We start from the raw sequence: 23,806 nt of genomic DNA on the forward strand, positions 1-23,806 counted from the left end.
AAAACAATGATGATAATAATAATGATAATAATAATGACAATAATGATAATGATAATAATAATAATAGTAACATTATATATATATATATATATATATATATATATATATATATATATATATATATTTATATTTATTTATTGTATCAACTATAAATAAAATTTTCCTTTTCTAAACATAGCAAATCCGAGCCACCTACAATTACTTTCACATTGTTAACTCATAGGAATGTGAGGTAATTTTTTCTGTTTTTTAATTTCTTATTTTTTCCCATTTTTGGTCTTAGAAAATATTATTTGCATTTGTATTTCCAAAAACACTGTGAAACAAAATATAATCATTATAGTAATAGATCAGTATAGAAATTATTTGATTTGTGTTTTAATCATAAATTGTTATTTAGACAAAAAGTATGGACAAGATTGCAGCCAGAGTTGCCTCTGTCGGAATGGTGCATCTTGTGATCATGTGACCGGAAACTGCACCTGTCAACCTGGCTGGGATGGGCAGTACTGCACAGATCCCTGCCTACAGGGTTTCTATGGCGATGGATGTCACATGGCATGTCAGTGTACCAATAATTCTTTGTCCTGCGATCATGTGACTGGTTCCTGCACATGCAGTAGTGGATGGATCGGTGAGTCCATATGCTTCGCTCAGGGGGCATTTTTCATGAAGTGTTTTACATGTGTGTCCAACAATCTTGCTCTCAACCAATCAGATGTGAGTATTTCACTAGCTTATAACAGTTCATGCGAAAAAAATATGTGACATAATTATATTTAATGAAATGCCCCCTGAACCTCCTTGTGATGTGGATTTTAGTTGTGAAATAGCATTTTATTTTCTTTGTGGTATACATTATTTTTTGCATACTGTGTTGCTACACAATTAGTTAGTGGGAATGATCATGTAGCTAGAGTTTATAGATCAAAGCGTATCTCCACGGTCTGACTATTGTATACATACACAAGCAGATTACTTGATAAATAATAATACATAGCCAGACTCTTAGCTTTGCAGTATACCACGCCAAGTATAATATATAATATATATATATTTTTTTTCATTTCATTTCCAGTTGACTTAATTTGGTCACCATGTTAATCTTTACTTCTCCCCCATTCCCCAAATATTAATATCAAATCATATTTATATACGCATTGTGTGCACATATGTGTGTGAGTATGAATGCATCAGACATAATGGAACTGAATGGATTTGTTGATATAGGTATCAGTGAAAATGTATAATATCAGTACCTTTAACAACCCTTCATGGGGACAGAGCAAACAAGCTTTTTTTTTTTTTTTTTTAAATCTAATGTATTTCCTTCTTGATAAAGTGATGACAACTGTATCATTATTACAGAGTCAAAATATATCATGTTAAGATTTATCAAAGTGGTATTTTGTGCTATACATTTGCTGCTCAAGTCATGAAACATATTACGACTAACACTTTTTTGTTTTATTTGCCCGCATGACTCAGGTCAGTTATGTGAGCTGCAGTGCCCAGAAGGCTACTATGGTGCAGGCTGCACCCAGGAGTGTCTGTGTGGAAATGGCGGGATTTGTGACCACGTCACTGGTGACTGCACATGTCTTGATGGATATACAGGACAGTACTGTTTGTCCACCTGCTCCAGTGAGTTTGTGAATTAAGTGCATGTTGGCGATGTTTGTCTGTGTCAGCCTGATCCTCTCTTATATCCTAAGATATCCTATGATCAGTTTCCTAAAGTTTGCACAATCATGAAAAAATGAAATGAAATGACAATTTTGCAGGTCATATCAATTTCCAATTCTTTTAATAACTAATATTCAAATTAGGGCACACAAGAATCCCTAAAGCTGCAAAAACTTTTGTGTCTCAGTCTATCGGAATAGAAACATTACTCTGATTTGAATGCAATTTTTCTTGGAGTTTATTTTTTCTTTTTACTTCATACTATGTTCATCTTTTTAATGATGTTTACCTTTTTATGATTTCTGTGATAAGAAAAAAGAGCCATAGAGAATCCAACTAAGCCTATCCAAGATGATGCTTATATTCAAAAAGATAAGGAGAGCAAATTATTATATCTGTTTTATTTGTTTTCACAGCTCCATCTCTGTTTCCATTGTTATTAGAAGGTGTAGATTTAGTGCATGCATACTTTTGACCAGGAGTACTATTTATTGCATGGCTTGGCAAAGCTTTGGCACCAATAAAAATGGAATGAAATACAACAACACAACAACAAAATTAATGTTATCATGCACTTTTCAATAGTGGCTAATCAGTGGAGACTGCACTTTATCATATTTCCCGTTTTGACATCAATCTTGTTGTCTGTTGTTACTTCAAATGAGTTGTTATATTACATCTAAATGTGATACATTGCATCACAGTTTCATCAAAAGTGTGTCACAGTCCCACTTGATTAATAGAATATAATGAGATTTATTTTCTCTAGTTGTTGATTCGCTAGTACAATGTGTTTCATGTTTTTATTAAAATCTCTTGATTGTCAACATTAAATGCAAAGTTATAGGAGCGTACAGCTAGGAAACGTCATCTTTTGATGTATACATGTAGGTGCTATTCTTGAGGATTTTTCTTTTCTTTTTAGTTGCATCTACAGAAAAGTGGGCGAGTTTTGTTGCATAACTGTTTTGTAATTTTGTTGCTGATAACAATGACATATCCCCATACACAGATAACAAGTACGGCAGAGCATGCGCTTTTGATTGTCAGTGCCTCAACGATGCATTGTGCGACCACCGTGATGGAAACTGCACCTGTCTACCAGGCTGGATGGGGAGAGATGCCAGGACCAGTGCCCCGATGGAACGTACGGTCCCCAGTGTGCCTCGGTCTGCCAGTGCCAAAATGATGGCCAGTGCGACCCAGTGACGGGCCACTGCACATGCCTTGCTGGCTTCATGGGCAGCACCTGCCAAACGTCATGTCCAGAGAGTGAGTCTGCAACATTTACTGTATCTTTATTTAAGATTTTGACAAAATTCATATCAGCAGGAAGGAATATCAATAAATAACCTTACAGCTATATCTGGGCCCATGCATATCTATCTATCTGTCTATCTAAATCTTCCACGTATGTCAAATATCATATCTATGTATATCTATTTCTATCTCTCTCTCTCTCTCTCTCTATTTATATATATATATATATATATATATGTATATATATATATATATATATATATATATATGAATATATATATATATATATATATATATATATATATATATATATATATATATATATATATATATATATATATACCAGTATATAATATGGGTATAGAGGTAGTTATACACATTTATATGTGTTCTTTATTACAAATCATGAATAAATGAATGAAGAAATATGATTCAAAGTAAGTTTGGGTGTGGATAGATACGATTGAACCAGGCAAAGGTATACACCAAGTAAAGATTGATGATTTTTGGAGTGACAAAATGGCACTTTCATGACAGGGGTCTTCAGAGGAGATCTGAATAGTTTCACACCGCCCTTTACCATACAGAATATGCAAAATTTAACTCTCCTGGGCATATTGTGGGACTGCTCTTTTGACATTGGATTCAGCACATCAACAATTTGGGCTGATTAAACAACATGGAAAAAAAACAAAAAAACTTTGCACTAGCATTATCAGTGTATAAACATACTCATTCTGAGAAAGTTGATCATTAAAACTATCTATGTGTTCACCCAAAGTCTAATTCTTCCAACTTTTCTCTTATACCAGACTTTTTTGGAGTTCAGTGCATGCACCGGTGCCAGTGCGATAATGGTGGGAAGTGCGATAATGTAACAGGATCTTGCACATGTCGGCCAGGATATACTGGAAAGGATTGCAGTCGTGTGTGCGAGAAGGGGTTCTTTGGACTGAATTGCTCAGGTATTGATCTACAATGTACATCCAGATGCCCATCACATCTTGTTGTTTATTCCTATCAGAACCTCATACTGGAAACCCAACTTGTGTTTAAACACAAAGTTTTCAGCAGTGCATGGGGCCCAAGCGGGGATTTTGATTGAATGTACAACAAGCGCCATTATCCTTTTGGTTTTTAGATACATTACGTAATAGGATATCCTAGTATGATAGAATATATCTTGATACTTAAATATCTTTCTGACAGAATATCTTCATGCAGTGTCTCTTGCCTTTCAGTAGGGAATTTTTATCATCCAGTGAAAATGGTACAGTCATGTTATGTCAGATTTCTGTATTTTATTTAGTAACACATATTTGATCTGAATTTTGTTTGTTTTAATCGGATCCCCCAGTTATAGTATGGTCTAAAAAATATTTGTACTCATACTTCCCCAATCTGATTTTATCACGGGACCTGCGGCTCTATACAAGCTTGCTTTTACTCAGGCCCCATCATATTTTTCACATTATGACCTTAGTTTGACTCGCATGTATACAGACGTTGTGTTTATAACAAGACAAACTTTTGAACATTCCGGTGAAGTTCTATTTTGAAATATGTTCTGTATAATTTTCATATCAATATACTTTGTAATGATATATGTGAGAAATATGAAAATAAATTGAAATGAAATGAAATGAAATTGGGTTGCAAGGTTGACCAGGCTGACTTTAATTCAAATGGCTGAATTGGAGTCCCAGTTAGTATTGCTGAACACGGTTGAGTGGACTTAAAATGCCATCCCCTCTGGCACGAGGTAAAACCCTCTGTCTCTCGGATAGGACATAATTATATGTGTATTATTGTAAACTGAGGGTCACACGTGTGGGAGAGTTACATCTTTGTTCACTCCATGCTAAGAGCTGGGTGCATCCTGTAACCTGTTTTAACCCCTCCCCCCCCCCCCCCCCCACACACACACACACTCACTATACCAGAAAATGGGTTAGTGATGCCATAACAGAAGAAGAGAAGTTAAATTGAATGTGCTGTGAGTAAAGTCAAGTGCCTATTAACCAATATACAGTTGATTTAAACGTATTAGTGTTGGGATTTTGCTATGAATGTATCATGCATGACCATTACCAGTAAAAATATGTGGCAATTCCTTTCCTTGTACCAAATGGTAATTAGCTTTGATTTATGCATCTGGACTTGTACCATTTAAATACATGTTCTGTATTACTGCATGTAATGTAGAGAGGTGTGACTGTGCAAACGATGCCCTCTGTGTGCACACTGATGGTACCTGCCTCTGCAATGCTGGTTTCATGGGGTCCAGATGCGAGCGGCATTGTGAAAGCGGCACCTTTGGTCCCAACTGCACACATTCCTGTCGGTGCGAGAACGGCGCTTCCTGCAGTCCACTGGATGGCAGCTGCAACTGCTCCGCAGGATGGCTTGGGGCAGCCTGTTCTCTACCTTGTGATACAGGTTACTACGGCGATGGATGCAGGGAGTTATGCTCTTGTCAAAATGGGGCCACCTGCAATCATACCAATGGTAAGCCCTCATTAATTGATGAGATAACTGTATTTGTACGAGTGTAGCATGCACTTGTATAATGCATGCATAATGTATTGATAGTGATATGTTCATGCTGGTCACTAGCCCTCATAATGAATGAAAAATAGATATATCAAGTAAGGATTAACAATGTCAAATTACTTCTTTGTTTTCAGGGGAGTGTACATGCCAAGATGGATGGCAAGGTGAGGAGTGTGGTGAACCCTGTGCAGCTGGTTACTATGGCAACGGATGTAAGCAGGCATGCACCTGTGAAAATGATGCCTATTGTGACAACGTTGATGGGACATGTGTCTGTCTGCCAGGCTTCATTGGTGAAAGTTGCTCACAGCAGTGTCCAGAGGGTAGGTATATTGCCCTCTTTGAATAGATTCTGCAAATCCTTTCTTTTTGTCCATTTATTATTTTTGAAGCATATATCTGGCATAGCATGAATTTTGACTCTATTATCTGGCTGTTTGCTCTTTGTTGTATGAAAGCAATTACAGAAGTTGTCTGGGAGAAGCGAGACATAGATTACCACGTTCATATGAGTGCCATTTGGGGGCCATAGACAAACTGCTAAAAAGAACATTTATTGCAACTACTTAATAAATTGCCCTTGATCAACATAAATGAGCACCGATTATTTAGTTATTAAGTAGAAGCCATAATAAAAGATCATGTGCAGTCCTACTGGAGTATGAACGGCCATGATTTCTTTTCTTTTTCTTTTTTAAAAATCATGGCTCTTCTTGGTTGGTACTTGGTAGTTTATCCTGCCGGCAAATAATCCTTGCATTCAAGTTGCAATGAAACTTGATTTTTATCTGTATCAGGTCACATATTTCTCAAAATGAATACGTGTGAGAAGAAAAAAAGGATGATACAATAACCCCCTTAAAACTTCTTTAGGCACTTTGGATATAACACATCTTGCGTTAAAAGGTCGTCGAATTGAATGAGTTTGTATCAGAATTCACCTCTCATGTGCTCTGTGTAGCATGAATGCATAATGCTCTATGTCTTGAGTCACTTCCATCATCGCAATTACCCTTCCATATGGTCAATATAGATTGTGCATAATTTCAGTCTGGAAATTGGATATGCTCTGTGTAATGGTGGTTCATGTGTATATATAGTGGAACACAATTCTTTTCACTTAGATAAAAGAATCTTCAAGATGAATATATGGATGAGGGTAAGAAAAATGAAATGTGTACTCTTATGGATGTGTAGCGGGACAATTGGTTTTAGGTATTTGAGATGAGAAGAAGGAAAGATGGAGCAAAAAAAAGAAAGAAGATATTGATATTATATTGTAAAGCAAGATATTTTCGAGGCGTGACATTTTGTGAGATGCCACTGGCATTCAATGCATATAGTGTAGACACCAAGAACTTTCAAGGGCATTTTGATATCTAGGATCTGGACTCTTGTGAAATTTGTGAAATTAAAATGCATGAGAACATTTCTGTTTGTTTGTTTGTTTTTGTGTTTTTACAGTAGTCCAGGGGAGCATTTCATGAAGCGTTATGGTCGGATATTTTTCTTACAAACTGTTACAAGCTACTGAAATCTTTGCATCTGATCAGATGAGAGCAAATTTGTCCACCAAAGTAAATGCTTCATGATATGCCCCCAGATGTGATGGTGCAGATTGTACCATCAAAGTAGGACATTTTGTTGTTGTTGTTGTTGTTGTTTGTGAGAGAATGAGAAAAAACATTTATCAGCACTTTGCTGCTAGCAGTATGAAGCATGTTTTGATGAACCAAGCACGACATGTGTACATTAAATTCATTATTACTCTTCCCCATGACTGTGTTCCTAGAAAAAAAGATACCTGTGTTGTCAAAGTAATAATGATAATTCAGAATGAATAACAAATGACTCCTTTGGGTGTATATCATTTCCCCATCTCCTTTGGCTAATTCACACAGGTTTCTACGGAGAAGGCTGCAACATGGAATGCCAGTGCCAGAATGGCACCTGTGAGCCCACCAACGGTACCTGTCGCTGCGCCCCTGGCTTCCATGGGGCCACTTGTGACACCTTCTGTCCACAAGGTAAAATTGTTGGTGATTAACCCGTTGAGGACGAGTCCGGAGTATATACTCAGTACTCGGGCAAGTGTCTATGGGAAAAGCGTGTTGTAGCAAAATCAGTCCCTCCACAACAAATTAATTATCTTTTTCCTTAACTCTGTAATGGAGATGTTTGAAACAAAGAAAAATAGTAAACCAATTGCAGCTGCAAGTCTTGCAAGGAAATCAATGAATCAGAACACAAAGGTATGTGCCATGCTTCTATACGTGTACCTGCACAGGGGCGGATCCAGGAATTCTGTGAAGGGGAGGCGCCTTTAGAAAATTAAGGGGGGCACATGCACCGCCCATTTGTTTCTTTTTATTTCTTTTGTTTAACAAAAAAGTAAAGAGGGGGCACACATCCGGTGCGCCCCCCTCTGGATCTGCCATTGCCTGCATACAACACATTACTGAGTATTTGCAACGCATTGCTAGTTCTCAAAGCTAAAATAGATGTTCACTCACACTCTAAAGAATTTCACAAAATGACATAATGAACAAGTTCATTGTGTCAACTTACAATATATGTTTGAATATGAAATATTATATATATATATATATATATATATATATATATATATAAATAAATGAATATATGTGACCCTGCGCCACAAAACAAACAAAAAGTCGCCAGACATGAATTTTTAGTTAAGACCACATTCTGAAAGAGCAGACTTTAAGCTTTAAAAACGATGTATAACTCAATTCAAATGGACTCTCCTAACCTATCTAAACATTGGAGAGAAAGAACAAATATAATTAATGCCAACTTTCAAAGCAGTAGCATTACCCTTTTAAAAGTTATTAGAGTTGAAAGTGAAGAGTGTGTACAAGGTTTTTCAGAAATGAAAAGGGGGACACACCTAATCACTGCTTTCTTCCAAAAATGTTCGAGATAAAATGCTAAAAAAACACACTTTCCTGCTTGTTTTATGATCCCAAATTTTAGCATTATGTAAAAGAAGACTTGCTGTTTCAGAAAATATGAAAAAGTCAAGATCGGCTAGGTTGACCCATTTCACTTATTTTCAGTCCTCACGCAAAATCAGTGTGTGCGACTTTTTGTTCGTTTTGTGGTGCACGGTCACATATATATCTGTATATATATACAGGGCTCGACACTAACATTGGCCCGGTGGCCCAGGGCCACCAAAAACACAAGTCGGGCCACCAAAATTTCAGAAATATATCATTCGTATTTATTGTAATAGATAAATATACATACAAACTGTATATTACATAGATACAGAAACTTTTTTTTTATGTGTATTTATTTATTGGGATCATGTATTCATGTCTTGAAGGGAAAGGGAAGGTTGTTGTTGGCCAGACTTTTTAAAAATGACCATCCTGTGAACAATTCATATTACCATGACATGTTCTCTACCTCAATTTGCTGCGAAGGTACCTTTGGAGAAAGCTGCAATTTGGAATGTCGTTGCCAGAACAATGCAATGTGCGATATTGTCACAGGCGCCTGCCATTGCCTGCCAGGCTGGATTGGTCCCCTCTGTGAGGAGCCCTGCCCAAGCGGTTTCTATGGCAACCAATGTCACCAAAAGTGTCTTTGCTACAACAGGAGTCCCTGCGACCATGTGACGGGTAATTGCACCTGTGCTAGAGGGTACACAGGAAGCATGTGCCAGCACTCATGCCCAAGACCAGGTACAGTAACTTTTATTATCAGTATCTGCTGTTACACTAGCAAAACATTGCAAAGTTTCAGATCACCAGTGTGGAAGGACAAACAAACTTCATGAAGGTTTCTCGAAGTTAAACTCTATGATGTTTTGCTCCTGTGACCTTTTGCCCCCAATGCGACCCTTGCTAATGACATTTTTCTTTTCCCCCAACGGATTAGTATCTGATGATGATCCCTTGGTTCTAATTCAACAAATGGCCCTTGAAAAAAAAATGTAAACTACAAGATAAAAGAGTTGTTTGTAAAGAATGCCAAGTAAACAAAGTTAATTTCATGGTCTATATTTACTCATTGATAGGTAAAATCAATACCAAATTTGGTACATCCTTTGTCAGCAAAATGATTGACAGCAAAGGTATTGATTACTTGTATGTTTCTTGTTTACTGCTAGGGAGCATAATCCACACATAACACCTGTTTTTGTGACATGCCAATTGTTTGTGGCTGCAGCTCAAACACCTGTGTTTGATAAGAGATATGAATTCACACCTAACAAGCCTGGTTTTAGGCAATCTACAGACTTCACAATGTACCAGCACAGTACACTCTTTTACACATGTATACAGTGTAGATGTATAAGAACTCCTGTATAAACAAAACATGCACTGAATTCAGGAATTATTAGCTGTCACATCAAATGTTGACAAGTTGTCTAAATCACACTTACTGTTGTAGTTATTTCACTGATTGATTGCCCAGAACATGTATCACTAACACAAAATCCTTTTGTGAAATGATTTAGATTTCTTATATGAACTATAGAGAAGCACTCTGAGAGCGCAGACCTCCGCCAAGCATGCAGCTCATTTCCACCACTGATCTCGTTCATCCATAGAGATTTCAGTGATTTCTACCCATACGTACTTATAGCATTGTGTGCTGAAAATTGCCTGATTTCCCAATATAGAAGCCTTTGTTTACGTCATAAACCCTCAGCTGCACGGCGCGCCTCACCCTAGTAGAAATTAGAGCGCGCATTTTAGTGCGCGCATGCAAACCTCAAATACGCGCAGCCTGAACTCCCAGGTTCATTGACCCTACATGCCAAAATATAAAAAATCCTTCATAAATTCCCCAAAATTCTTGGATCACTACCAAAATTTAATCATCTGTTACTTGTATCGTTCTTAATCTTTCCTGCAAGTATCATCTAAATCCGTTAACTACTTTTTGAGTTATTTTGCACAAGGGCAAACACACAAACACACAAACCAAAGGTAACGAAAACATAACCTCCTCCCTTGGCGGAGGTAATAAAGGACTACTTGTGGACAATATTACGGATTTCACCCACTGTCACTCTGTGTGAGTTTCAAATACATAGACATACATACCCTCGCTTAGAATAAACATGTATATCAGTACATGTGTAATGTTTGCATTCTGCTAATTTGTTATCAAGCACAATTTTAGTATTAGGGGGATGTTTCATGAAGAATTTAAGTTGAACTTTAAATTTCTGATTGACTAAAAATCATGGTATGCTGTGTGTGTCTTCAATGTTGCTCAACTTTCTAATGAAAATGAAGATTTTGGAAACTTTTTTCATGTAGTCATTGATAATACAACTTGAGATAAAATGAAGTTGTAACAATGGAATTATTCATGAAAAAACTAAATGATAATTTTGAAGTGGATGGTGATTAGGCTAATGAAAGTGAACAGGGAAACCTGTGGAATACCATAATTTTTAGTCAATCTTAAATGAAGTTCAACTTCGTGAAACACCCCCAAGTACTTTTCCTGTACTAAAAGGTAGTCATGGAATAATCATACTATCACCCCCTTGCACAAAAATATAATTGCACACACATACACACATAGACACGCATTTTGCAGAGTTGAATTTTGATCATAAGTAGTATATCTGGACAGTTCTAAATACTCCATATCACCAAAAAAAAAAAAAAAATCTAAAAAAAAAAGGATTACAAGGAGGAGGAGTATAGGGGAACTAGTGATAATGGCATCCTCTCATGAGACAGTCAATATGCACATAACACATTTGTTGTATTAGGCAGGCATCCCATGGTGGATATGGAATATTGTATGAGGCCATACAAAGTATATTATTTGGAATGTGGGGTATCACAACTTAACTCTTCTCCCATCTCACCCCCCCCCCCCCAGTTTTTGGCCAATAATTGTTACCAAACATGTTATATCATCATGTATCTGATGAGAATGCATAATCATTATTGGATGCACTTGAGTGGTATATCAGATATATTGCATTCATCAACATGAATATTGCACGAGTCGAAGACGAGTGCAATATTGATGTTGATGAATGCAATATATCTGATATACCGCGAAAGAAATCCATTATTATTATTATTATACATACATGTACAAACCACTCTCCACGACAACACCACATTCAATTCCCCCCCCCCCCCAAAAAAAAAAAAAAAATGAAAAAGGGTTTCACTCACCATTATATTGTTTACAAAATCTAACCTTTCAACTTGTATACAGACGTGTATCTAGTATCTACGCACAGTACAGTACAGTACAGAGCATATCAGCAAGCGACTGCCGCACACAGCACAGACGATTTACGTGTACTCCTTGGCATTTCTCAACCTCATCGCGCATTTCTCGACCTCATCGCGCATTTCTCAACCTCATCGCGCAATGCCACTGCACTTTGCTTTCTTTGCAAGCGATACTGCGCATGCGTATAAAGAAACATTTAAGTGCGATATTGACAGCAGAGTACAATATTGGAAACAATATTGTACTCTTTTTCTCCATTGATACAGGTAATGTAAAATGCATAGGACAGGTATTATGCTGACAATATTGTATGTCATTAGGCAAACCCCTTGCAGGAATATTGATACATGGCTTTATTGTATCGAAAAAGTAGCTTGTATGTATGATAATATGTATTATGTATATTCTTATTCTGAGTTTGTACAATCAATTATGCAAATATGATTTGTTATTGCAAGGAATACCTATTTTGTCAGTTTTCTCTCATTTATGGAGACAATGCAACCTAATATTGGATGTTTTTAGCTTGTAATGTAATTGGTAAAAGTAAGAAATTTTGATGTATTATAATTTTACATGAATGTAATTGGTTATGCAAATAAACTGTTTTTTTTTATAGTTTTGATGACCTCTTAAGGGCAGAAATCTTAAGTATTCCTTTCTTTTCAATTGATAATATGTATTTCTTTGTTTTTAACATTGTCCTTTTTTAGCAAGAATATTTTATGATAGCTAAAGGGGATGTTATCTGTGGAAAACCAGTCAAGAAAGAAATTGTTATGACATTGTACACGTATGTGAAACAGCAATTATTTTTCGTGACTTTGGTCACAAATATGTGCTTTATCTCAGCAACTGTATGATTGTTATGATTGGGAATGTGCACCACTTTAATATACTTCTAGAAGTTTTAAATAACTTAATTAACTTAATTTTGTTTTTCAACCTTTTTGATGACTTACCAAGTCAGTAATGAACAAATTAAATGACAAATTCATGAGAAGAGCCCCTTGTTCATTTCTCATGACTTGTAGATCTTTTCATTGGATTAAACTGCGAGGAACCCTGCCTGTGTGAACTTGGGGGTGTGTGTCACCACGAAACAGGCCAGTGTCTTTGCGAAACCACAGGTGACTGCAGACAAGAGTGTCCAGAGGGTTTCTATGGAAATTCCTGCCGCATGGTCTGCCACTGTGAGAATGGGGTGTGCGACCAGGTTACGGGTGAATGCCAATGTGAAGCAGGTAGGTTTCTATCGATTGTAGGATTTGAAAAGTACCACTCGCTGCAAAACATATGCATCATTGCTAAATTAGTAATTTGTGAGTGCGCATTTCAACTTTCAAGAACATTCAAATGTTGTGTATAAACCCTTTGTGATTTGTGATACAGTGACAAACATTCTGTGTTTGCAGTAGTGTTCTAAATTGCATTGAACAAAGATATACTTAAGTGCAGCAAATACTTTGTGTGACATTCTTTGTGTGACATTCAAAATGACATTATTTTATACTACAGGTAGCAAACTAGCTTATTGTGGGGTTGTGCTGTACTGTTTCACCTGTGGTGTGGTAGAAAATGAACTCATTCCATCTTTATGTGGATCCACCACTGTGAGGAGATTGACATTGACATTTCTTGAGTGAGGGACATAAAATGTCAGGTCTTATATACATGTCTGTCACAGGTGTGTTATTCTATCTGGCCTGTGGTTAAGCATTTCTCTTTTATGAACTGTTGTGGAATCTATAAAGGCTGGATGGGAAGCAACTGCTCGGAGCCATGTCCAGAAGGATGGTACGGCGCCTCATGTGCACTGCGGTGCCAATGTAAGAATGGCGGTTCTTGCCACCAGGTCACAGGAGAGTGCACCTGTTCTCCAGGCTGGAAGGGCGGGGACTGCTCCGTGGAGTGTACAGAGGGGTCATTTGGCATGGGCTGCAACTCAACCTGTCAGTGTCGGAATGGTGCCCTCTGTGATCATGTGACTGGCAGTTGCGGATGTCAGCCTGGTTACAGGGGAACATTATGCGAGCTGCTGTGTGAGGAAGGTAAGAGGATAAACCAAAATATAATGATACATTCTGTTCAGAAAGTGATATCTTTTTAAATATGATTTCATTTTATCTTCCCATATTACAATTATCATAGGCCTATGCATAAAAGTTACTTCAGTAAGCAATTTGTTACTGTAAGTAATGGAAGTGTGTTCCCTTGAGTATTAAGAAAATCAGAAGGTTTTAAGCGTTCACGGACCGGTTTGCGACCAATGCATTGAATGCCAGTGGTAATTCATGAAAATTTCATGCTCTGAAAAAGGCCACCAGATCCAACAAAAAGTTTCATGCCAAGAATGTTTCTGGTTTTACAGTATATGCTATTATTTGTTATCTGTGTTTGATTGAATTTTGTCAATTTTTGGATGTAACATTTACAGTGGTTTGAATGTAATATATAATAGATAATTATATTCTCTCTATTCTCTTTTTTTAAACTTTCATCTTTTCTTTTGTCATCTTCCTCTTTGCTGTCATTGTTACCATTAATTCTTTCTTTTGCATGTATCATCATCGTTATCATCATCGCTATCATCATCATTTATCACATCATTGTCATCATCATTCCTATCTCAATGGATAACATTTGGTTTAACTACAGGTTTCTATGGTGTGCTGTGTCAGGAGGCATGTGGGTGCCAGAACGAAGCCACCTGCAATAGTGTCAATGGTTCTTGCTCCTGTCAACCGGGTTGGATGGGACAGTTTTGTGAAACCCCTTGCCCTGGTGAGTGTTGAAACCATAACTGGATTTTACCATACATGGCAGGCCCTCTGGTAGAAGTTATTGCTACCTGAAGGCCTGCCTGTACAGTCCTATGCTATATCCTATGCCAAGTCTCGATCAGCATAATTATTGTTTTGCATACTGGTAAGCATTCTATTGATCCCCTCTAGTAAGAGGCAGAAACACTCTGTCCGTTGGATAGGACATAAAATGGAGGTCCTGTGTGAGTTAGTCATGACACATCAAAGATCACACGTCATTCATTCATAGCAAAGAGCATGCTGCTAACCCGATTAAGTTGGGTGTGACAGTGTAGCTACCCACAAAAGAAAACAGGTGAAAGATGCCAAACCCTCATGGTTCACCCCAAGTGACTTGCAATAGTCAGCAAATGGTATCAACCAGGCACTCTGTGCCATACAATTATAGAATTATTGTGTACTAGTATATGTGCAACTATACCAATCCACTGCCTCGCTGGTGTCAATTATCTGAAATTTTTTTGAAATTTGAATGGGTTTGCATGGAAGAAACAAAAAGCTATCATAGATAGCCCCATCATGAAAATGATATACCGGGGTAATTGTTCTGCATTCTTTTTCATCAGATGGTATGTATGGTGCTGGCTGTGTAGGATTGTGTGAGTGCCAAAACGGGGGAACGTGTCAGGCGGTGGATGGCAGGTGCGATTGTGGGGCTGGCTGGCAAGGGGAAAACTGCCAATACGCGTGTCCAGCGGACAGGTATGGAGAGATGTGCCGGGGCCGGTGCCAGTGCAACAATGGATCATGCAACTCCATCACAGGGGAGTGCTCTTGCTGGGCTGGCTGGAGAGGAGAACGTTGTGACCAGCCTTGTCCGACAGGTACGTGTTGGGGACTATGTTTCTCGAGAGATTGGCATGTTTCTGTGCATGCACTCAACTCCCAGTGTAGTGTGCTGCTGTTATTAAAGTCTACTCACTGAACCTTTCTACCAGGGACATTGTTGAGTGCAATTATTCTTTGTAAAGAACCAGCTCGCATAAAATGTGATTTGACCATGTTGAAGCTATTCTGTTCTGATGAACACTTTTTATCTATTTATCTATTTATTTTTTTTACTATTAGCAATATCAATATTCTACATGTATCATTCACAGTGTGTCTTTGATCTTCTTGTATTTGTTTTGTGAGGGAGCGAACTTATGTCCTATATAAAATAAAGTTCTTACAGCTCCTTAAGAATGCTATCTGAAAGTGATTAAAGGAAGAAAAGACAGGAAAATAGCCATTCCCAAACATTCTAAACTGACACTATCCCAACAAACATGACTGAGGGTCCAACTTTAGGTATGATTTAAAAAAAGTGTGTTTTTGTTTATCTTGTTTTCTATATATTTCCTAAGGCACTTATGGCATAATGTGCAGCCAGATGTGCAAGTGTGAGAATGGGGCTGAGTGTCGGGCGGACTCAGGGGTGTGTTCGTGCAGACCTGGCTGGCACGGGGAGTTCTGCAACGTGCCTTGCGGTGAAGGGTGGTATGGCACCAGATGCAACCAGGAATGCACCTGTCTGGAGGGTAGCCTCTGCCATCATGTGACGGGAGAATGCACCTGCACATCGGGCTTTCATGGAGAGAACTGTGCTCTCACCTGCAGTCAATGGCGCTACGGGGCAAACTGCTCGCAGACCTGCCATTGTGAACAAGCTGTGTCGTGCGACGCAAGCGTGGGCACGTGCAGATGCGAGGCGGGCTGGACAGGAGAAGGGTGTGGCGTAGCCTGCCCTCAGGGGTCGTACGGCCTGCACTGCCAGTCCAACTGTAGGTGCAGAAACGAGGCAGTCTGCAATCCTGTCGATGGCTCGTGTACCTGTGCAGCTGGATTCCAAGGACAGTTTTGTGAGGAAACCTGCACCAGTAAGTTTGTCTTCAAGCGTGGCTATGCCCATCGAGTCTCAGTAATGATGTGTCTTGTGTACTGTACAGGTCCTAACTGCCATATATTTTGTGAGGATTTTATATTTGCAAATTTCATGAGTCGCATGCCATTAGCAAATTTTTACAAAACTATCAAATCTGATCCCGACATAAATGCATCATGCACCCATACTTTTCTCCTTTAATTACTGTACTCCATTATTGCAAATTTAACCACCCGTGAACACTATTGTCAGAAAGTCCTGATTTGCGAAAAATTCGACTTGCTAAATATATGGCTTATACAGCATAGCGCTTTATTAGAATAAAACATTCACTCTCATTGAGCCCTTTGTTATCCATACATTTGTTCCATATGTCAATTCTGTCCGTCTGTCTGTTTGTATTTCTCTGTAATACTGTATAAAAACCACTGAGTCTCCCTCTCTTTAGTATGACTATATCTTCCTCATATGCAGCATTCTGTATAGTTTTATTTGATGTCACTTTGTGTGTGTATTTATTTTGTCATACTCTTTAGACAATAGGTTTGGTGTGAACTGTGCCAGTGAATGCCAGTGCGACCACGCCCACTCCTGTTCCCCATCATTTGGTGAATGTTTCTGCCTTCCGGGCTGGACTGGGGAGTCCTGTGAGAGGCCCTGCAGTGAGGGTTACTATGGCGATGGATGCAACTACACCTGTACCTGTCAAAATGGCGGGACATGCAACCATGTAGATGGGCGCTGCATATGCTCAGAAGAATGGGTCGGGGACCAATGCGAGACATCATGTAACACTTGTGAGTTTAAATGCCAGATGGAAACCTGAGAAAGTATTCAACCGTATTGCAATCATGCATGTAGGATATGTGTGGACATACATGTATGGCTGCTGTAACATGTGATGATGGATGTACACTGTCAGCTGGTATATTTCTAGTAATCAATTTAATCTTGTGATCAGATTATGCCTTACAGTCATCCTAGGCACACTGTAAAAGAGGTTTTCAAAATTGTTTCAGTCTATATATTTCATTTTTTTCTTTACAAATATGGAACTCAGAGGTTTAAATGATATTGGGTTCAACATTCTGTTCTTGTTTTATAGTGATGCATGGTTTGTGTAGCAACACAAAATTGTTTTGTAGCAATGCATGGTTTGTGTTGCAACACAGAAATCCAGAACACAGAAAAACTGTTTTGACCCTGTAATGTGCATTATCATAACTCGGTATTTGGAATAGAATGGGAAAACCGCAAACTCTTCATTGCTATAGTTGTTTGTACACAACAAAAAAGAAAAAAGAAAGAAAGAAAAAAAAAAAAAGAAAAAAAAATAATTATGTGTCCATTTTGTTATTCATTGTCACTATTATTTAGTTTTGCAGCTGTATTCAAATGTGACACAGGATATGCCAAGTAGTCTCATTCACTTCTCTATACTTGATATTTTAACCTATTAAGCAGTGTTGTTGTATCTATGTTGCATTGGTTGATGCAGTGACTGGATATGTACTTGGATGTCGCCCTCGCTGCCAGTGTAATAATGGCGGCACATGTGAGTCCGGTAGTGCAGTGTGCATCTGTCCTCTTGGCTGGACGGGTGACCAGTGTCAGGAGGCGTGCCCGGTGGGACGGTATGGCCAGAACTGTTCACAAGAGTGCGACTGTCAGAACGATGCCCTCTGTGAGAGATTTAATGGGGAGTGCGAGTGTCAGCCAGGCTGGCGGGGGGCATTCTGCTCTTTGCCGTGCCAACCTGGAGTCTACGGTGCTGGATGTCGGCGTAAATGTTCCTGCGTAAACGGGGCTTCCTGTCATCATATCACAGGTCATTAAAATGATTCAATATTTTTGTAACTGATATGATTAACCCTTTCCTAAAATTCATCTCATCTAGTCAATATGTTTTGCCTCCTCCACCCTCTCTTTAATATGTTCCTGCTGAAATGTCTTCTTTCAAGAGACATGACTAGTGTACAAAAAAATGTTTACCAGAAGATATTCCGTACGTTACTCTTCCTGCTGTGATATCAATTTTTGCAGTTTAACAGTCTTGTATCACACAGGGAAAATATTATCTCCAAAATTGCACATTGCTACATTTTCAAAGTCATTATTAAAATGATTGGCCCCCATTATACAATGGTAATATGGATTCTTATCCAATGATTGTCTGAGAGCAGTTATGTGACCAGTTTTTCATTTTGCCTAACATGCCCAGCGGGCATTAGTCTTTGCCATCGCCCGCATACTAATGACCGGTACTAACGACCTATTTCTGTTAATGTAGGCAACCAGACGGTTTTGATTCTGACGGTTGCTTGTTTCCTGGTATTTGTAGGTGAATGCACTTGCACCGCAGGCTATACTGGTCGCCACTGTGAGGAAGAATGTCCTGAGGATAGATACGGACTCCAGTGCCAGTTCCCTTGCGAGTGTGAAAATAGGGCAGTATGTCATCCCGAGGACGGGGAGTGCATCTGCCAAGCAGGATGGCAGGGTACACGGTGCTCGGATCCCTGCGAAGAGGGCTTCTATGGTGTCCAGTGCGAGGAGGCATGCCAATGCCAGAACGGGGCTGCGTGCGATCACATTAACGGACGGTGCACGTGCGCCGTTGGCTGGATCGGCGACTTCTGTGACATGCCCTGCGACCATGGCTTCTTTGGGGAGAACTGCGAGGAGCGGTGCTCCAACTGTGTTCAGTACAACTGCAGCCACATAGACGGACGCTGCCTGATATCAAAGTGCAAGTCAGGACGATGGGGCACGAAGTGTGAACACATGTGTCTCTGTGAAAACGGAGGTGTCTGTAATGCCAAGGATGGCTCCTGCCTGTGTCCGAGGGAATTTGAAGGCGATCTTTGTGAACTTGGTATGATATTTAAATTATCATCACTATCCATTATTATTATTATTGTCTGTTCGACCAGGTAAAGAATATAGGATACATATCATAAACATTACAAACATGAAACAAATACCAGAATGAACATTACAAAGGGATACATTGTACCATACATGTTGCACAAAATAATAGTAGTGAAGAATAATAGTGGATGATAGTGAAGAATTGTACATCACTTTTAATCCCACAGAATGACCTCAGCCAGTTAATGTATCTACCAGTTCTACCATCACTTCATTTTCAAGTGAAATTAATAATTTGTTCTGCTGTATATAGATGATGTTTTTTTTCTCACAATTTGTTTTTAAAGTCCTCTGACCTTTCCTGCTTTTCCATACCTCAATATACACCAGTATTTATTTGTCTCTCTCCCCCAGCTTCGTTCTTAGTCAATGACACTGAAAGTGAAGTGGTCATCAACACCACGCCATCTGTAGGAAGGCAAGCAAATTCATCAGGTGAGTTGCTATGAAAACTGTGCATTATTTTCATGCCCAGGTATGAATCTAATGCAATGTGTGAAACTCACATTTTAACCTGTTCATTACAAGAAAGTGATATACTAGTACCAGGTTCCTGTGGCATCAGCTCATGTAAGGGTAACCAAGGGGAACCTGGTATAAGAGTTTTCCAAAATGTAGACAGGAGTGACATGTCTGTATGTGTGGCCTAAATTCATGTTTGCTTTATGCTGACCAGAAAATGACTTTGATTGAAAAATTAGAGTTTCTTACAGCAATCTGTATGTTCTTTTTCTATATCCAAACTGCACCTTTTATCAATTCAACTTGCCTTTTTCCAATTTAGTAGTGCGCTTGTTTTTCATTAAAACTCCTATGAAAACTAGCCACCAAGGTTGTGCTCACTAGATTTTGACTACCAAACTCCATTTGTATGCCCTTCGTGTATAACGAAAGGATTATTTGCAAGTTCATCAGCGCATGCTCTATTAGTACCTCATGATTCCATCAATATTTTTGCATTGCTTAATGGCACATGCAGTTGACCATGGAAAAGGGATACATTATCACTTGACCACTTTCCTTGATTGCCAACCTGTCCATTTCCTGTTGATGGGCAAAACGAATCTTGTTTGGGGCATTGAAGGCTTTCGGAGAATTGTGGGAAGAACGGGTAAAACTTACTCGTTATCCCCACGGGATATTGGGAGCACAGTTGCTAATGGCCATAGACAACAAAATATCAGCATCATTTTATTCTGTTGAGATATAACACTAACAATCATCTGTGTACACATACCTGTAGGACCCTACAGGTGAGAAGGGGCAGATCTAGGAATTCCATAAAGGGGAGGGGGGGCGCAAAATCTGAATCCAATTCCAGGTTAAATCAGCTGACAAGCAAAAAAAAAAAGAAAAAAGGCTTTAGCATATTTTTGTGGTACCACGGCAATTGAAGACTTAAATTCATTTTCTTTACTCCCCCCCCCCCCCCCCCCCCCCCCCCGATCTGCCACTGGGTGAGGACTTATTATATGTTTGTAAAGGTTGGTGTGAATGTAAAGTTACAACTCAGTTTTCAGACATAGCATCAAGGCCAGGGGTCCACATCCAGGGAGGGTGCATCAAGTCTGCATATGATATCATGAGTGTATTAAAGTCATCATCTCATCCTCTCCAAGCTTTTGTTTCTGAAATTAAATTACGGTTTGTTCCACCTTTTAGATGGTGTCATCACATCTTTACCCTTCTTCTTTTCTGTGTGTTTATACATTTTCAGTGGCCAGCCTGGCAATTGGCATGTCAGTTGCCATCATAATCATTATCATCATCGCAGTAGTCCTCGTTATGTTTGTTCGGAGGCGCAGAGTGAAGAACCATACCTATCGAATTGATGAAGACCCTTGTGAGTAGCAAACAGTACATGACATGTAATTTCTGGGTCTGCAGGGTAACTTGACAATGATAAACATGATAAAAGTAGAAGGTGAAGATCAAGGGCAAAGGTTACATTATTTTGGTAAAATGAAATAACATTCTAGCTTTAACTTTATCAAGGAATGTCCAATGATAATTATTTCCAGTAAGAAAGATTGGCATGTATGAATAAGTCAAGACATTGGTATTGATGGGGAAGATATCAAGATCGTAGCTCAAGGTCAAAGGTCACCAATCTTTGGTTAAAATGTCATTTCTGGCCATACATTCCACTCGGTACATGTAAAGTCCAATGTTAATTTATCCTGTTTTGTGTAAGGATTGAAGTAAATTGAAAAAAAAAAGTTTGCTGTGTGCAGAGATGTAGTGTTATACCCAAAGTAGGTCATTTCTTGGTCAATGGTCAATGAACTTCGTCAAAGGGTAAATGAAGGGCCATGTACAGACTTATGGCACACAAAATACTGACTGCATGAGAAACAGAGGTATCCCAGTCAATTATGCATATCAGCTGAAATGCTTTAGTTCTACTTGAATGTGGTGAGAAATATTCAAATGTCCTAGTTACTGTAATCTATGTAGCTGGACTCTGGTGTGAATACAAAAGAACCACTAAATAGACAAGACAGTTACAAGTGTAGACTCAGACTTTTCATATTTTAGGTATTCCCCCTTTCACAGAAGTTTTCAGTTTTCATTTCAATTCAGTTCTAAGAAAACATAGTGATTTGATAGTTTTGCACTGAAAAGGGTATTCATTAATGTCAAATTGAGGTTCCATGTCATTGTGTGATATTTGATAAATTCATATGAAAATGTTTATACTGTAAAGTAAGAAATATTTGCAGCATGTAATTTTTGTGAATTGTACATGTAGCTGATGGCCTTTTTATGGCCTGAGATTTCCACAAATAGCCACTGACATCCAATGCATTATAGTGTAGACAAGAACTTATGCATGCATTTTAATCCCACTGATCTTGGCTCTTGTGAAATCAAAATTTATGCAAACATATCTGGTTTAACAGTACCGTATATGTAACTTATAGGAGAAGGTATGTAATCATAGAGATCTTTCTCTTCGTTAATGTATTCCAGCCTTTTTGATTTTATTTTTGTCATTGTGGCACTTTTATACATTTTCAGCTTATATAATGGGAGAAGGGATTGACGACCTACCAACGGGAGATAACAACGGAGTTTATGAAGAGGTCAGAATGAGGAGCATGACAAGTCAGAGTTCAGTGGACAATAGTGATGAGAGGGAGTTAATTGGCTCGTTAACACCAGAGCAAAAGAATGCTGTCAGGTGAGCATATTGTCATGTTTTTATAGAGACATCCCTTTGAGTGCAGTATTTTATCCAACCCTTCATTTTCCCATCCATTGCCAGTAAAGTGAAACCACACACCACTGAAGTTTCTGCTATATTACGTAACAGCCTTTATACAAATTTATAATGAAGCTCATGCTTCGCTACTTTTTTATCTTTGGAGAAAAAGAGACGCTCAAAGACAAAGCAAAGATTTATCAGTGTTGAAGTGAAGGCATGAATGGTAGACACCAACTGCCTCTAGGTGACCGAGGCACACACCAACCAGCTCACATGTGCTCAAGTCGACACAGAATTATTGCATTCCCTTACATCATCACAGCTCTTGTCAAATGCATCTGAATGCTGGATGAAAGAAATTCAGCCACATTTCATGTAATGAACATACAATCTACTAGGAATAAAAGATCATTAATGACCAATATCTTCCTCATTCCTTTCAACTTTTCATATCTCAATCTTCTACCAAGGTACACATATCTTTTCCACACATTGCCTCTTTCTACAGTTACAGCCAAAATTTTGTTGTTATGTTGAGCCAGAACAAAATAATCAAATATTTCAGTATGCCACACTTTAGATTTTCTACAGGAGGAAGCACATGATTGTGAATAAGTATATTAAAATCATGTCTCCCATTATGCAGGACGGCAAAGCGGGAAATGCATGGAGGGTCCCCTCCCCAGGGTGTCATCAACAATGCCTACACTGTGGAGGTCTAGAGAAAAAAAAACCAAAAAACCACAATCATCTCATTGGACCGTGAAGTGCCTCAGAGCCTTCCTCCCTCTCTGTGAAGGGCGCAACAATTGATAACATTCCTGTTTCGAAAGGCAGCAGTTTTATACTGTGTAGTTGCAGAGGAAACGAACTGTGCAAACGCATGTCCACCAAGTATTGATGGCCTGCTATACACATGACATCGTTAGCTTTTGTGTTAACTCGTCCCATTCGCTTCATTTCAAAGTCAATGCTGGGTTATTTTAAAGTTGCGAAATTTTGTTGTTGTTTGTCAGTGTTTTTTTTTTGTCTGTTTTTTTTTTGCTTTCATTTTAAATCCATGTGATGATTTTCTCTGTAAACATACCATAATACATAATTATTGATCGTAGCTATGTAGAGTCATCACAATCATTGTATTATATCAAAGCTGAAATTACTTCTTTCAAAATCTCATTGGTACTGTAAAAATCCTATCTGGCAACTTTGGGTTTGTTTTGTGATGTGAGG

At 38.5% G+C, this 23,806-nt stretch overlaps 1 pseudogene; it reads left to right on the forward strand.

The window, feature by feature from the left end:
* The window catches only part of LOC139734914 (uncharacterized), an 88,717-nt pseudogene extending 65,153 nt beyond the window's left edge, over nucleotides 1-23,564 (forward strand).
* Nucleotides 23,565-23,806: the final 242 nt, after the last annotated feature.

The sequence above is a fragment of the Diadema antillarum genome, unplaced genomic scaffold (assembly GCF_040938485.1).
Source record: "Diadema antillarum isolate AM-2024a unplaced genomic scaffold, OU_Dant_1.0 seq00000550_RagTag, whole genome shotgun sequence".
NCBI lineage: Eukaryota > Metazoa > Echinodermata > Echinoidea > Diadematoida > Diadematidae > Diadema > Diadema antillarum.